This window comes from Trichechus manatus, unplaced genomic scaffold, assembly GCF_000243295.1.
Source record: "Trichechus manatus latirostris isolate Lorelei unplaced genomic scaffold, TriManLat1.0 scaffold00053, whole genome shotgun sequence".
In the NCBI taxonomy this organism is placed as follows: domain Eukaryota; kingdom Metazoa; phylum Chordata; class Mammalia; order Sirenia; family Trichechidae; genus Trichechus; species Trichechus manatus.
The window spans coordinates 13,379,042-13,393,616 of record NW_004443989.1 but is presented as its reverse complement, the minus strand read 5'-3'; the positions used below and the strand labels follow the sequence as shown (position 1 = coordinate 13,393,616).

At 41.4% G+C, this 14,575-nt stretch overlaps 1 pseudogene; it reads left to right on the top strand.

The window, feature by feature from the left end:
- Positions 1–1,089: 1,089 nt before the first annotated feature.
- LOC111820843 (ret finger protein-like 1 pseudogene) lies at positions 1,090–1,871 on the top strand (annotated as a pseudogene).
- Positions 1,872–14,575: the final 12,704 nt, after the last annotated feature.

Here is a 14,575-nt window from a genome sequence, read left to right as displayed (position 1 = left end):
GAAAAACACATTATGGATCCAACATACTTAAGCAAGAATCAATGAAACTACAAGCAAGAAAACTCATGAAATGAAAGAACAGTGTAAAGTGGTTGTAAAATAAATAAAATTTATTCATATAGTAAGATAATAAAGATTCTGTATACAAGTATGCATATACTTATATACATACTTACATACATACAAACATAGATACATAAAGCAAAAAACCAAACCCATTTCCGAAGTGTTGATTTCCATTCACAGCAATCCTATAGGACAGAATAGAACCAGCCCTGAGGTTTTCCAAGGCTGTAATCTTTTTGGAAGCAGACATGGTTGAATCTCCCGCCTCGTTGTTAGCAGCCAAGTGTTTAACCCTGCTTAATCAGGATTTTTCTCTCTCTCTAAATATTAGCAGCCTAGCTCTTAACCACTGCACAACCACAGCTCCAAATATACATATTGTTGTTGTTCTGGTGGTCATGTGCCCTGGAGTCTATTAACAAAAACCAGGACCTTGACAGGCCTTGACCTGGGGTATTCGGGAACTGTTTGGGAATTTATTTACCAGACTATTAAGATAGCATCTTTACAGTAATGAGGAAAAGCCCTTCTAAAGAAATTACTGTGGTCTGATGAGTGTGATTTCTAAGAAGACTTCTGAAGTGGTTTTATTTCCTTGATCTAAAGTTGAGGTTTTACTTATGTGACCAAAAAGTAATTCAAACTAGCTCCATTCATAGAGATTAAAATTGATGCCAAATACTTTGTTTTACAAGTTTCCATTCTAAATCCAAATCAACAGACACAATATTCAAGATTTAGTGTAGATGATATTATAGCAATATTTTATGTTTAAAATTGATCACTCTCAAGAGGAACTTGTCCACTTTGTATGTGTTAATTTCTCTATTGCATCAATAAAATTTCCATTTATGTCAGAAATTAATCAGTATCTGATGGAGTTAAAGAGAGGCAGGATGTCAAAGGTGGGAGGAGGTACTCTCTTTATAAAAGCTCCTTGTCTGTGGACCTCATTCCAGAACTGATTGCTAGTGGAAGACGCTGGAGGGCAGAGAAGAACCTGTCAGAAGAGCAAAAGTGGTCATGGCCGAACAATTTTAAAAAGCAAGCATGTGTCCCAATGCAGTGGTTGTCTTGAAAAAACCATGAACCTGAAATGTGCATATGCCTGCTCCTTTCACTGCTTCCATTCACTGCAGACTGAGCCACCTGCAGAGAGTTTATTGTGTCCCTTCTGCCCTGCAGTTACTCAGAAGAATAACATCAGACAGAATTTCCAGCATGAGCTGATTTCCAGTTTCAAGGAACAGGAGCCCCAGCTGAGAACTATTCTATGTGTGGACTCAAGGATGCTGAAGCTCCAAGTAAATATGACCTTAGATGTTGACACAGCCAACAATAACCTCATAATTTCTGACAACCTAAGGAACATTTGATGTGGATATTTCAAACAGAATCGGAAAGATTGTGCGGAGAGATTCAACGCCATATGTTTCCTTGGCTCCTCTCAGTCCTCCGGCCGCCATTACTGGGAGGTGGACGTGGAAACAAGCTCAGAATGTGATCTGGGCACTTGCCAAGAATCAGTTAATCGGCACGTGGAGATTCAACTGTCTGCAGAACATGGCTTCTGGACTGTGGATGTGAGAGATGGAGAGATGTTCGCAGCCAACACTGTGCCTTTGAAGAACCTTTGTGTGAACCATAGGTTACAGCCAGAATATGGGAAGTGTTTCCTTTTTATGACATTAGCATTGTGTCCTGTGTGGCACATCTTCAGATTCTATCCATCAGATGTAAGAGTCTTGATTTGGGGGTGGGAGCACAGTCTGGAGGTGAAACTGGGAAGGGCTGTATCTGAATAAGTCCCAAAGGGGTAATAACTAGGTGGATGCCTTTCTAGATGGTCTCTAGGGGTGGATTTAGAATGGGAGCAGAGTTTGTGGGCTATAGGTCCTTTTGTGACATGGCCAGTGTCTCCACCATGGTTCGTGGGGTGCGGGGAGGAAAGGCCAGGATTCCATGGCCTGATCTTGGCCAGAGAGAGCCTAAGCTAAGAGACGAGGCCCTTCAGCTTCTGTTCTTTAGATTGGACCCTTACTTCAGGAAACACATTCAAACCAACTCGATTTTGGAATCCCAATTTACTCACTAGTGTGCTCCACTGTGTCTTGGGCTCAGACTCTATCTTCTCATCTCTTCAGCCTGGCAACACAAAAGCATCCACTACCCTACCCCACTGGCCCCTCTCAAAGGTCTCCGTCCATCCAACTCAGTGTGAGTCTATCTCCCCTTTGACTCCTCATCAGGCCACAAGTCTGGTCCCTATACCCCTGGTGCCCAGTGTCTGTCTTTGAGATCCGAGTAGACTCTGTAGAGTCAGATGACTTGGGAACTTGTGTCCCCGAAGGTCTGAGGAGGACAGATTGCAGTACTCTTCAGCCCAGTGTTACACGTCTAAGAAGAAGCCTGGACCCACGACCTTGGTAGCCAGGACCTCCTGGCAACATCCCCACCCACATCCTCCTCTACCACCTTGATCCCACATGAATGTCTGGGCTGGTCCATTGACGCTTTACCTCCTTTCTTCCATTAGAATCCTTCCACTAGTAGCTGTTTTGGGTTCTTGATTTTATTTTTTTACTGGAAATCTTAAGCAGTAAATTAACAACTTAGATGATTAGATAACTGATTGTATTAAATTAACTAGATTAGGTAAATGTGATTGGATGAAGTCATATTGAATTTGATTGAATTGATTTTGTTATATGGAATGGATTACAAAGCATGGGATCAGGTCTTTAAAATTTTTCTTAGATCACATGAGATTGGATTACACTTATTGGATTAATTGAATGTGATTGGATTGATTGGATTAAAGAATCTGTGCTATCACAGGACATTGAAACAACATAAAAGCCTGTAACTCTGTTGTTCTCACCCATTCAAGTCTGGCCTCCTCTCCTGGCCTTCTCTCCCGGTTTGTGACCTCTTCTTCTGGAGCCTTTGAAGAGGAATCTTACTCCTTATTTTGGAAACTTTCCTCAGACTGACCTTAAATCACATATCCTGGATACTGCACAACAGAGCAGTGCCAGTATCCATCTATCGAGGATCTATTAATGGACACGAGAAAGACAGCTGGATTTCAGGTTAGTTTTTTCTTTTTTTCTTTTTAATTTTAGTTCTTTGAAATGCTCAGAGAAATAGTACTTGTGAAAATTTATACTGGTTTGACCTTTGGTATCAGGGTAAGTATTCTTTAATATTTTCAGGACTGAAAAAATGCATCATTCTGAATTCTAATTATTACACTAAGATTTCAATTTCAAATTAAATATAGCCCATCATCCTGATTTATGTGGGATGGCACATAAGTAGTTGTAGAGTCCTGGTGGTTTTGCCAAAGTAATTTAAAGATTAAATAATTTAATTGTTCATTCTTAGTTCACATCGATTCATTGTGCATTAATTCAAAACTAGTTATAAAGTGGGACAATGAAGGTAAACCACCACATAAAACAGTCCAGGTCATGTGAAGCTCCCACTCTAACGGGGAGACGACAATTTTATGTGTTCATTTCTCATTGGAAATTGCCTCCTATCATGTAAAAGGTGGAAATTTTTCTTTTAAGAAGAAAACCTATTTTATTTTCTTTACTTTTATATATGTTTGCCAAAGAACTAGACATAGCATTTCCATAGCCTTCTATTCTTTGTAAGTCTAGGGAAACTTTGGCTTTCTTTCCCCTGCAACAGTCGATTATGTTGGACTGTAAAAATCAAAATCAGGGATTCAGTGGTGCAAATCCTAATTCAACGTTTATGTGTCAAGAGTCTTAGGCAGGGCCCCATTGTAGGAGTAGGTAATCGTGACAGAGGATGAGATCATTCTGTGAGCACAGGAAAATGATGTAGGTTTGACTTAGTGAGCAATGAGACACCTTCAGGCCCACTTGGAAAAGAAGGTGCTTGAGGAATTTTGTCTCTGTGTATATTAAATATTTTCCTTATCTTGTGATTCAGGAAACCTAAATTCAATTTCTGAGGAATACTGGCCTAAAGCAGTTTTTTACACACAGCGTCGGCCCCACAGACCCCATTATGTTACCGCAATAATTCGGATTGGAGCTGCCTGCGGCAATAGCCAATTCTGAGACAGGGGTGAGGTGAGTAGCAAGAGGTTTATTATATATCCATATATATAGAAGACAGAGGGGCATAGATTCCTCCAAAAAAAAACCGTTTCCCCCACTGGGAATTGGCTGAAGGCTTTTATAGAGACAGGATTATGGGTCTTAGAAGTTTGCGTTAGTTCCCCCTTGAGGTGGTCATGTCTCAGATGAGTTAATCTTCTGCTGGTATTCTTGGGGGTTATCTGGCGATATCCTGGTTTTCTTGTCACAGGATGGATGCTTTGTTTGGTTTTTCATCCTTAGATCATTATCACTTATTTTCCACCCTTCAAGGAGGAACACTGGTTAATCTTAAACTTTTTGTAAACACTGGAACCAGAGGGAAAGACAAGATCATGAGACTATGTGGCTGTTAGCAATGGAGAGTAAATAATAGTGTGCCGGGCCTATGCAGCCTCTTGCAATCCTTCCTTTTATTGGAAGTTTCTCAGTCTTGGGAAACAGGGCGTTGCCTCTTTTCTGGATACTTCCTGCTGGTTAGGGTATCGATGGGGTGAGAAACCTCCCGGTATCGACTATGGGCCATAGGTGGGGGGTGAGTTAGAGTGGGAATTGGCTGCATCTTGGTGAATTATATGACATTTGTCCTCAGAGCTTGAAAAAGGGGCATCCCGACTTACCAGGGTAAAAATTTTTCTAGCCTTAGGAGTATTTGTAGTTCCTTTTGTTAATATTCTCATAAAACAGGGAACACCAAAGCAAACTAGAATAATCACTATTCTTAAGTTTCCTCTTTCAGGCTCTTCTATGGCCCACTTAAGTGGACCTACTGGAGTTAGGGTAGAGACTACACACGAGAGGGTCAGAGTGTCCCCAGCTTGTGGGGTCAGTGTCCCCTTTGCCTGTAGGATCACCAGTACCTTTTCTGTCCAGTTCTCCTGGAAAAATAGAAAGAGGAAAATAAGGTCAGAATCACTGTTCTCTAAGTTTCTTGAACTCGTACTTCAAGCCCTGATTGGAACACAAGAGTATGGTGGTTGTTTGTTTTCTGCTTCTTTCTCTTCTTCTGGCGGGGCTGCTTTTACTCTCAAGTGATGCACCCACGCGACTACTCTTGTTAATTTCAGAGAGTGGGTGGTCAGGAGAACTTCAAAAGTTCCCTCTCACTGAGGGGCCAGTTGATCTTCCGGGGGTTGATTCTTCCAGGTTTTCAACAGGACCTGATCTCTGATCTCTGGGTTGGAACCTATGAAGGGGAGTGTCAGAAGGAAAAGACAAAGGAGAAGCATACTGATTAACAGTGTTTATGACAGCTCTCAGAGAACAGACCCAGTCTCTTTTCTCTACCTCGGTCATCACCAAGGTGGGGGAAAGTCGACTTTTTCAGGAATGGTCTCCCATATATTAATTCATAAGGTCTCAACTTGAGCCTGCTTTGAGGGGCTACACGAATTCTGAGCAGGGCAATGGGGACAACTTGTATCTAAGTGGAGCTTGTCTCTGGCAAAGTTTCGCCAAGGACGTTTTCAGAGTATGGTTCATCTTTTTGGTCTTTCCAGTCAATTGTGGTCTCCAGGCTGAGTGTAGTTTCCAATTTATATCTAAAACCTGATTGACTTCTTGGGTGACTCTTGCCATAAAAGCTCTCCTGTTGTCACTCTGTACTGAGATTGGAAGATCAAAACGGGGTATAATTTCTTTGAGCAATGCCTCAGTCACTTGTTGAGCTTGTTCAGGTTGACAAAGGAAAGTCTCCACCCACCCTGATTAGGTGTCCACAAAAACCAGCAGATATTTAAAATTTCCAAGTGTCTGGGGCATTATACACTGCCACCTGAAGGGGATCATTGATTGCCTTCAGGAGTTCTAGGATTTCTGGTATATGTTTTATTTCTTTGTTGACAGATGTCAGAAGTCTCTTTTCTTTCTACAAGGCACCATGTGAGTGAAAGACCAGATGGGCATTTTTATTATCAGTATACACAGTTATCCTTCTTCCTTTTCCTAGTCGCTGGGCCTGCCCAAGGACTATGAGTTCTGCCTTTTGAGCTGAAGTGCCGGCAGGAAGTGGAGCTGCCTCTAAGACCTCAGTTTGTGTCACCACCACCTATCTTGTCTTGTGGCATCCTTTATATAGAAAGCTATTGCCATCTGTATGAATTTCTATCTCTGGGTCAGTTAAGGGAACATCTGAGAGATCTGGTCTGCTATAATAAGCTTTTTCAATTATCTCTAGGCAGTCATGTACAGGGGCATCTTCAGAGATAGGTAGCAATGTGGCAGGATTGAAGGAGGAGACAGCATTCAGAACCACGTTTGAGTTGTCTAACAAGATTGCCTGACATTTTCCCAACCTTCCTGCTGTGAGCCAAAATCCCCCTTTTGTTCCAAAAGAGGCAAAACTGTCTGTGGTGTGTTTACCGTTACATTTGGTCCACGGGTGAATTTCTTGGCTTTCTGTAACAGGTCGCATACTGCAGCCACGGCTTGAAGACAAGGGGGTCATCCCCAGGCCACCTTGTCCAGCTGTTTTGAAAAGTAGGCCACCAGTAGCTTGGCTAGTCCCAGGGTTTGAGTTAGTACCCCCACAGAAATTCCCTGTCTTAACATCAGCCCATTAAATGGCAAATAGAGGCTGAGACTTGAAGTGTAGAGGAATACAAAAGAAGGCATCTTTCAAGCCCAGTACTGAAAACCAAGCACATTGGGTATAGTAACCAAGAGGGTATATGGGTTTGGCGCAATCAGATGAACGTCCTCTACTATTTGGTTGATTTTTCTTAGGTCTTGAACAGACCGATATTCTCTTGTCTCCGGTTTTAACACAGGCAAGACAGAGGTGTTGAACGGAAACTGGCAAAATTTTAAAAGTCCGTTTTTTTATGTATCAGTGCACCAATGGTGCGATCCCTTCCAAAGTTTCCTTGTGGAGGGGTTATTGACTCTGGTTTATAACAAGTGCTCTAGGTTTTAAAGTAATTTTAACCGGTGAGGCTGACTTGACTCGCCCAGGCCTTTCTTATGTCCAAACCTCTGGATTCGCCTTTTGTTGAATATGAAAAGGAATGCCACTAAGTGTCACTATTTCTTCTTGCAACTATGTCACCTGCAAGGCACATGCTTTTTCAGGCAGGATCTGTAGAAAATGGAAAGGAACAACTCTGCCATCCTATTTGGGTTATTCCGATAAGGAGGATCATAATTCTTTTAATTATAGAAGTCGGAGGTAGAGAAAGGAGTATGTAACATTGTTCCTTCTTCAGCTGGAATTTTTCTCAGAGGAAATTGCCCTGCCTGAGCCCTCACCGAAAACAGTACCCTGATGGGTTTGTGTAGAGGTGGGAGACCATACCCGATGAAGTCAGACTCTTACTTCCCGATTCCCTTCCTTCTTCAGTTTCTCTCAAGCTGGCCAGACTAGAATTAGGCTCAGTCCTTTCTGTGGGGGACTCTGCCATCATTCTTCGACCTGACCTGTCGACTTCTACCACATCTTCCTTATATGGTGGGGGGAGCCGGAGTAGTTATCAGGGCTATTCTTTCTAAGAGGGGACCCTCCAGTGAGGATTCAGAAAGCACTTTTGCCTTCAGCTTTTGCTGGAAAAGAACCTGGTTAGAGGAATTTAAAGTTTGATAGAGAGACATGAAAGCTTGAATATAAGGAACTTTGTCCCATTTTTCCTACAAAATAAGTCAAGCTGAAAAATCATGCCATAAGCCAAAGACCCATTTTGGAGACAATGTTTCTGGTCCCCCAGCTGGTATTGGGGCCATACATTGTTACATAAGCATATCATTTTCTTTCTTGTCATAGGCTCATAGCTATACCTCCTCCAGTTTATTAGAATGCAACCTAGAGGAGATTTGGCTGGGATAGATGGGCCTCCCCCATAATAGGTGTTTGTTTCTGCACAAGCAGCATCAGTAACTGCTTTTCCTGTGCCTCAGCAGCAACTATAGTTTGCAAAACCTCTGATTGAGTATTAATATAAATATAACAACACTTATCTATTTAGGCACAAACTGTTTCTTGAGAGACTAACAGGAAAGGCTAATATTATTCTATTTTGTAAAATCATACCTCAAATTTCAGACACTTCTCTGGTTATGATAGTCACAACTTTGCTAAGTTTACCAACAGAACTTCTAATTCAAGAGTTATAATACCTAAACCCATTAGATACTTCAGGAGAAAGGAAAATGATTTCTTATATCTAGAAATTAGGGCCTTAAAACATCAGCAATATTCTCACATAAAACCCATAGTTTCCTTTCGTTTACTCAGTCTTATGCAGTTAATTTCTGTTCCACGTGATTCTGAATCAGCTGCAGTCTGTGAACTCATCAGCTTCTGCATAAGCGTTCTGGGAATTTTGATTGAGTCTAGTCACAGTCCTTTTAGCAAGTCCAACATAGTCTATCTTTTTGTTGAGATATTCTGGTCAAACGTTTTCAGCAAATCAGCAAAGTAAAAACTTATCTGCAGATGACAAAACTTACTATGGCCATGATTAACTTATAAAAATAATACTATTAATAGTGAAAGACCTGATAGAAGCTAATTACAAGTGTAACGTAAAGGCCAAATAAAATCAGTTAAAAAAAAAACTTTAGATAAAAATATTTCTAAATATAACCATTAACTGTATTCAAAGAACTTCAGATATAATGCGTAATAATGTTGAGACAAAATACCACATAGTCAGGATATATGATGAATATACCAAGATTATCAAATATCTAAATACCTGAATTGTAATAAAAAAAACTTCACAGGTAGATGATGTGAATTCCCCAATCAAACCGTTGGCTATGATGATGCTAGATTTAAAAAACAAAAGTTGTAACCAAGTTAGCAGTAAAGAAATAATAATATTATAGGTCACCATGAAACAATACTTAAGTTATTTAAAGAAAGATCTTAAAGTAAAAACCTTAGCTTTCTTTTTTAAAAGCCATGTGGCTTAGTATTCAGACTCAGGAATCTTATTCTAATGAGAGGCCAAGCCTTTGTCTTCGAGGCAGATTACACAAAGAATAAATTAACCTTTTAACTCAGAAATCAAAGAAAATTTTGTTATTATAACAGTGAGAAACCTAATTCTTTGTTTTATATGCTACTTAACATTAAAACTTCTAAAAATCTCATAAATTATAAACTTTAGTCAAATAAAATTTGACCATATCAAATAAATTTCTTTTTCAATAAACCTCTTAAACATTGCCTTGTTGCATGCTCTTATAGGGCATCCCTTTAAATAGCAAACATGAACACTCATTAGCAGGCTTTTATGTATATATGTCTATCCCTTCTCTTGTGCCATAAAAAGCCAAAGTATATAAGGTTAAATTATAACAAATATCTATTAACTCAATTTAACATCAGTAAGTTACCTAAAATGTATTGGGAATTATTTTAAGCCTGTATACCATAAAACATAACTGCTGCTGAAAGAAAGTCTGTTTAAATATTCCAAGTTTTTATTCAACTTTTACTATTTCTCATATTTTTCCCAACCTAATTTTTAGCCCTTAACGATTTTATCAACTGGCTTTAGAAATCACAAAGTCTCTGTTTAACTGACCAATTCATTGATATGGATATAACTTTAAATCTCTGACTACTGCTGGAAACATTTTCCAGGTATGTCTTATTGTGATTTCTATTGTTTGACTTCTTAGAATTTCCCTATAATAGAGAAAACTTGTTTACAGTTCTATTATCAGAACCCACTCAGTTTCTGATAACTATAGCAAAACAGCAATTTTTCTTATCTTTTGTCTTAAAAGAGTCTCCACCTCACTGGAAAGGGTCTTTCAAAAGCTTCCCTTAAGCTAAGACATTTACATAGGTTTAAGCTGATGGAGGCATTTTGAAAAGCTATCTACCCAGTAAATACCAAAGCTCTTTCAGGACAAAAGGAGACAGAAAGGCCACATAAACTCATCAACAATACCATACAAAAACAATATGTGGATCCAAGTTTCTTAAAGTGTACATAGCAATTTTTTGGTAAGATCAACTCAATTCAATGGAAAAAACAGGTTCTAGCTAAAACTTATTAACTTGCAGGAGCCTCAGATGGAGGAATATTAGGCCTTTTGACAAAACCTGAGCATCAAGCAAAGTTCCCTAAAGGAAAAAACAGACAACACAAATGAAAGCTCATTTTCCCAAAGTGGTCACTGAAATTATAAGTTACTTCTAGTATACTCAGTTTGTAGTGTTTTTAAATATGAACACCGAATCAGTGAATCAGTAGTAGGGGGGGAAATCCAGGCTCATTTATCAAAGATGTTAAGAGATCAAGTTCAAGCTTTTGGTTTCCTTCTTTCTGAAGCTTTCTCTTAACAGCTGAATCAGGGCACCCAAGTAGATGGTATAATACTAGTTACACACAGACAATGGACAGGACAGACACAGAACCACAGGAAACAAATGGACAGGACAGGCACAAAACCACAGTAAATGAATAAATCCCACAAGTTGACAGAGCTGATGTCGACTTCTTCAACCTCTTAGACAGCCCTGTCTGCCGACAGAGGTGATCTTAGAGAATCTCAACCTCCCAGACACACTCACGAGAAATCCTGCAAGCTGACGGAGGTGCTCTTGACCCCTTCAACCTCTTAGACAGCCCTGCCTGCCGACAGAGGTGATCTTAGAGAATCTCAACCTCCCAGATATACTCACCAGAAATTCCGCAAGCTGATGGAGGTGATCTTGACCCTCTTCAACCTCTCAGATGGCTCTGTCTGCCAAAAGAGGCAATCTTAGAGAATCTCAGCCTCCCAGACACACTTACGAGCATTCACACACCCAGAACCAGAACTCTAGGGTCACCAGGAGTCCTGACTTTTGAGCCTACTCACTGGGATGGTCATCTGGGGAGCCTCTCGCCCCAAAAACCAAGGGCTCAGGTCCTGTTCTGGAAACCTTGGGCCTGTCCTATCCACCCTGGCCCTGAGCTCAGCAGGGAGAGGAGTCACAAGCTCACCTTGAGATTCCTCCTATGCAGGTCTTGCTTTTCTTTCACCCACATCTTTTGGCATGGTTGGGGACCAGAGGTGCCATGACAGACCCAGGTCTGGCCGATAGTCTCCCCAGAGGCAAATGAAACCTCTCAAGTCCACTTGTCGGGAGAGCTGTCGATCAGCCCCAGGACTGCCCAGGGCTGCTGCGTCTCAAGCGGCTGAAGTTTCCCATATGGGCCACCAAATTTGTTACCGCAATAAAGTGGATTGGAGCTGCCTGCCACAATAGCCAATTCTGAGACAGGGGTGAGGTGAGTAGCAAGAGATTTATTACATATCCATATATATAGGAGACAGAGGGGCATAGATTCCTCCAAAAAAAAACCCTTTCCCCCACTGGGAATTGGCTGAAGGCTTTTATAGAGACAGGATTATGGGTCTTAGAAGTTTGTGTTATAGTTTCCCCTTAAGGTGGTCACGTCTCAGATGAGTTAATCTTCTACTGGTATTCTTGGGGGTTATCTGGTGATATCCTGGTTTTCTTGTCACAAGATGGGTGTTTTGTTCGGTTTTTCATCCTTAGATCATTATCACTTGTTTTCCACCCTTCATGGAGGAACATCAGTTAATCTTAAACCGTTTGCAGATGATGAAACTGGAGCGAAAGACAAGATCACGAGACAATGTGTCAGTTAGCAATGGGGAGTAAATAACTGTGAGCCAGGCCTATGCAGCCTCTTACAATAATGCCCAGAAGATGAAGAAGCAATGGAGGGGACCAGTGGAGCAGAGGGCTCCTTAAACAGAGCAGGAGGTTCCCAGGGTAAGTGGACGCTTAGACCTCTTAGGAGCCAGAGGGGTTGCATGGATTCCAGAGAGAGGGTTTGAACATGTACACTTCTTTGAATATAACTCAGTTGTTCTTACACATTCAAGGCCATCCTGGCTTGTGACTTCCTCACCTGGCTATTTAGCCCATTCAGAGTCTTTGAGAAGGAATCTTATCCCCTGTTTAATGTCATTTCCAGCCTAGTGTTTGTCAAGTTCTTGAAATCTGGCTCATAATCCTCATCCTTAGATTCTCCAGTTCTTCCTCCCAGTCTCCTGCTCTAACATGGACAGGACCACAATATCCTAAATTCCTTACACATAATGGGCCACATGCAGCTGTTCTCCCCCAAACCAATACCCAACTACTAAAATCTGATCTTATATTGACCTTTGAAAGCTGCCTGTTATTTCTGCTGAGTCACTGACCACCCTTTTTTCCCACTTGCAGAGGAAGTGCAAGAACTGCGGGGCCTTGGGCACACAAGAAGCAAGAGGTGTCCCATAAAGTGCTGGGCTGGCGCCTTTTTCCCCCAGGCCTTGGGCCCAAATAAGAAGAAGAAGGAGAACCTGCAGCCAAAGAAGCCCCAGGGACCCCAAACCCCAGGGTCCTTTAACAAAGTGGAGAGAGAGGAGGAACAAAGACAAAGGTGAGGAACGTGGAAAGTCCTTGACTGTCGAAGGACATGGTGTGTTTTCATCTCTATGCCATGTTTCCAGCCATCTGCAGACAAGGACAGGGGAACTGGGGAGAAATAGACTGACCTCAGTAACTTATAGTGGTCCACATTCAGGAGATCATCCTAGTCATGGAGAATCACTAAGAGGCAGAGTCAAGATACATCTTGAATCTTTGCACATGACAGGGGAAAAACTACAGAGTCTAAATTAAAGTACATAGTGGGCAACAAATGGGAGACTGAATGGGGTGGGAGGATGAATCTGAGATGAAGGTATGGGCAGCCTTGGAAAAGATCACAGTGATTCAATACCTCCCTCATCTTAAAACAATGAATAGGCCTGGGCCCCAGGAATATTTATCTTAATTTGGAACATGAAGCCGAGGCATGTCCAATTAACATGTTGTTGTTGTTATTTTTGTTTTTATCCCCTGCAGACAAGAAGAGCATCAGAGGAAAGCTATACTGAAGAAATTTCCTAATAGACCCCAAAGAAACAGCAGCAATATTGGAAGGAATCGACAGAATCTTGTGACTATTTAAGGGTGAGTCAACCAGGTTCCCTGCCATGTTTCTCTTCTGTGTAACCCTGATTTTCTTCACTGTCATGCCCCTTTCGTGTGAAGAGTTTTTAAAACTCTATTCTGACCAATAGGACTGCAAATTATTTCTATACATTTCCGGCGCCTTTTTCCCCTTTGTTTCTTTGTTATTTTAAGATTACCTGCATGCCTACCAAAAACATTCTAGTGGGAGTATTTCTATGCCCCTGTGGAAGTGATTTAGTCAGATGTCTTCCAAAACGTAGACTGCTTCTTGCAAGCATATGCATCTTTTAAATTGTGATATGTATCCCCAAATATCCCTTCAAAATATACTGCCTATCAATCTGCCTTCAAAACAACTTTAACCACGTACACTCCATAGAAGAGTGCAGGAAAGAGCTTGTTACCACATAATTTAAGAAGACACAATATTAAGAAGATTTATATTTTCCAGTCTGATGGAAACAATATATCAAGTTGATATTGTATTTTATTTTCCCCTGACCACCACTGAGGATATGTACTTCTTCATATGCAAAGTGACTACCTGTATTTCTTTTATTGTTAAGAAAATTTGATAAGTTCCAAGCCTTTATGTTTGTTTGATCTGTATTTCCACTTGACTTGGAGGAAATCCTAATATATCTCATGTGTGGTGTCTTCTCCCACACCATCCTTGCAGGCCGATGTCCATCCACACAACCAAGATGCGATCTGCCCTGGACCTTGCTCTCACAGACTGGCCACCTGTAAGGAAACCTGACCTGAAATCCAACTGCCTTGCATTGTCTCCTATCAGAAATCATGATCTGAGCTTCTTCTCCCCTCATGGACAAACTAAGGACAAGAAGTGGATATCACTGATTCCTCTTAGCCAGCATCCAGGCACTTTGGCCAGGACTCTACCCTCATGGCCAAGACGACAGACAGCAGATCTCATGCTTGTGCTTATTATGTTTCTCAGCCTGCCTCAAAAACACTTGCCCTGGACCATGTCCTCAACCCCCAGCCCCAAGCCAAGGGTCTGGATATGATCTCAAAATCCAGACCACAGTCTGCCACACATAGAATGGGCCAGGACTCTATACTCAGAATCCAGGCACCAGGAAAAAGATCTGCCCAGATCTGCATACAGTCTTCCCGGAATTCCACAAAGAAAGTGATACTCACGACCCTTCAGAACCTCCAGCAGAGCACTCAGAGATCTTATGTGGGTGCTGACCAGCCCCTACCCAATACTACTAAATTTGGAACCTAAGGGCCACCCTAAATCCCTAGGAGGTTAACCTCCAGCATCAACAAAGTAGATCTCAACTGAATACTATCCACCTCCACTGTCTAGCCACATTTCAGGCCAGCCCCTCAGAATGGTCTTCACAAGACCGGACAATGGACAGTGGAGCTC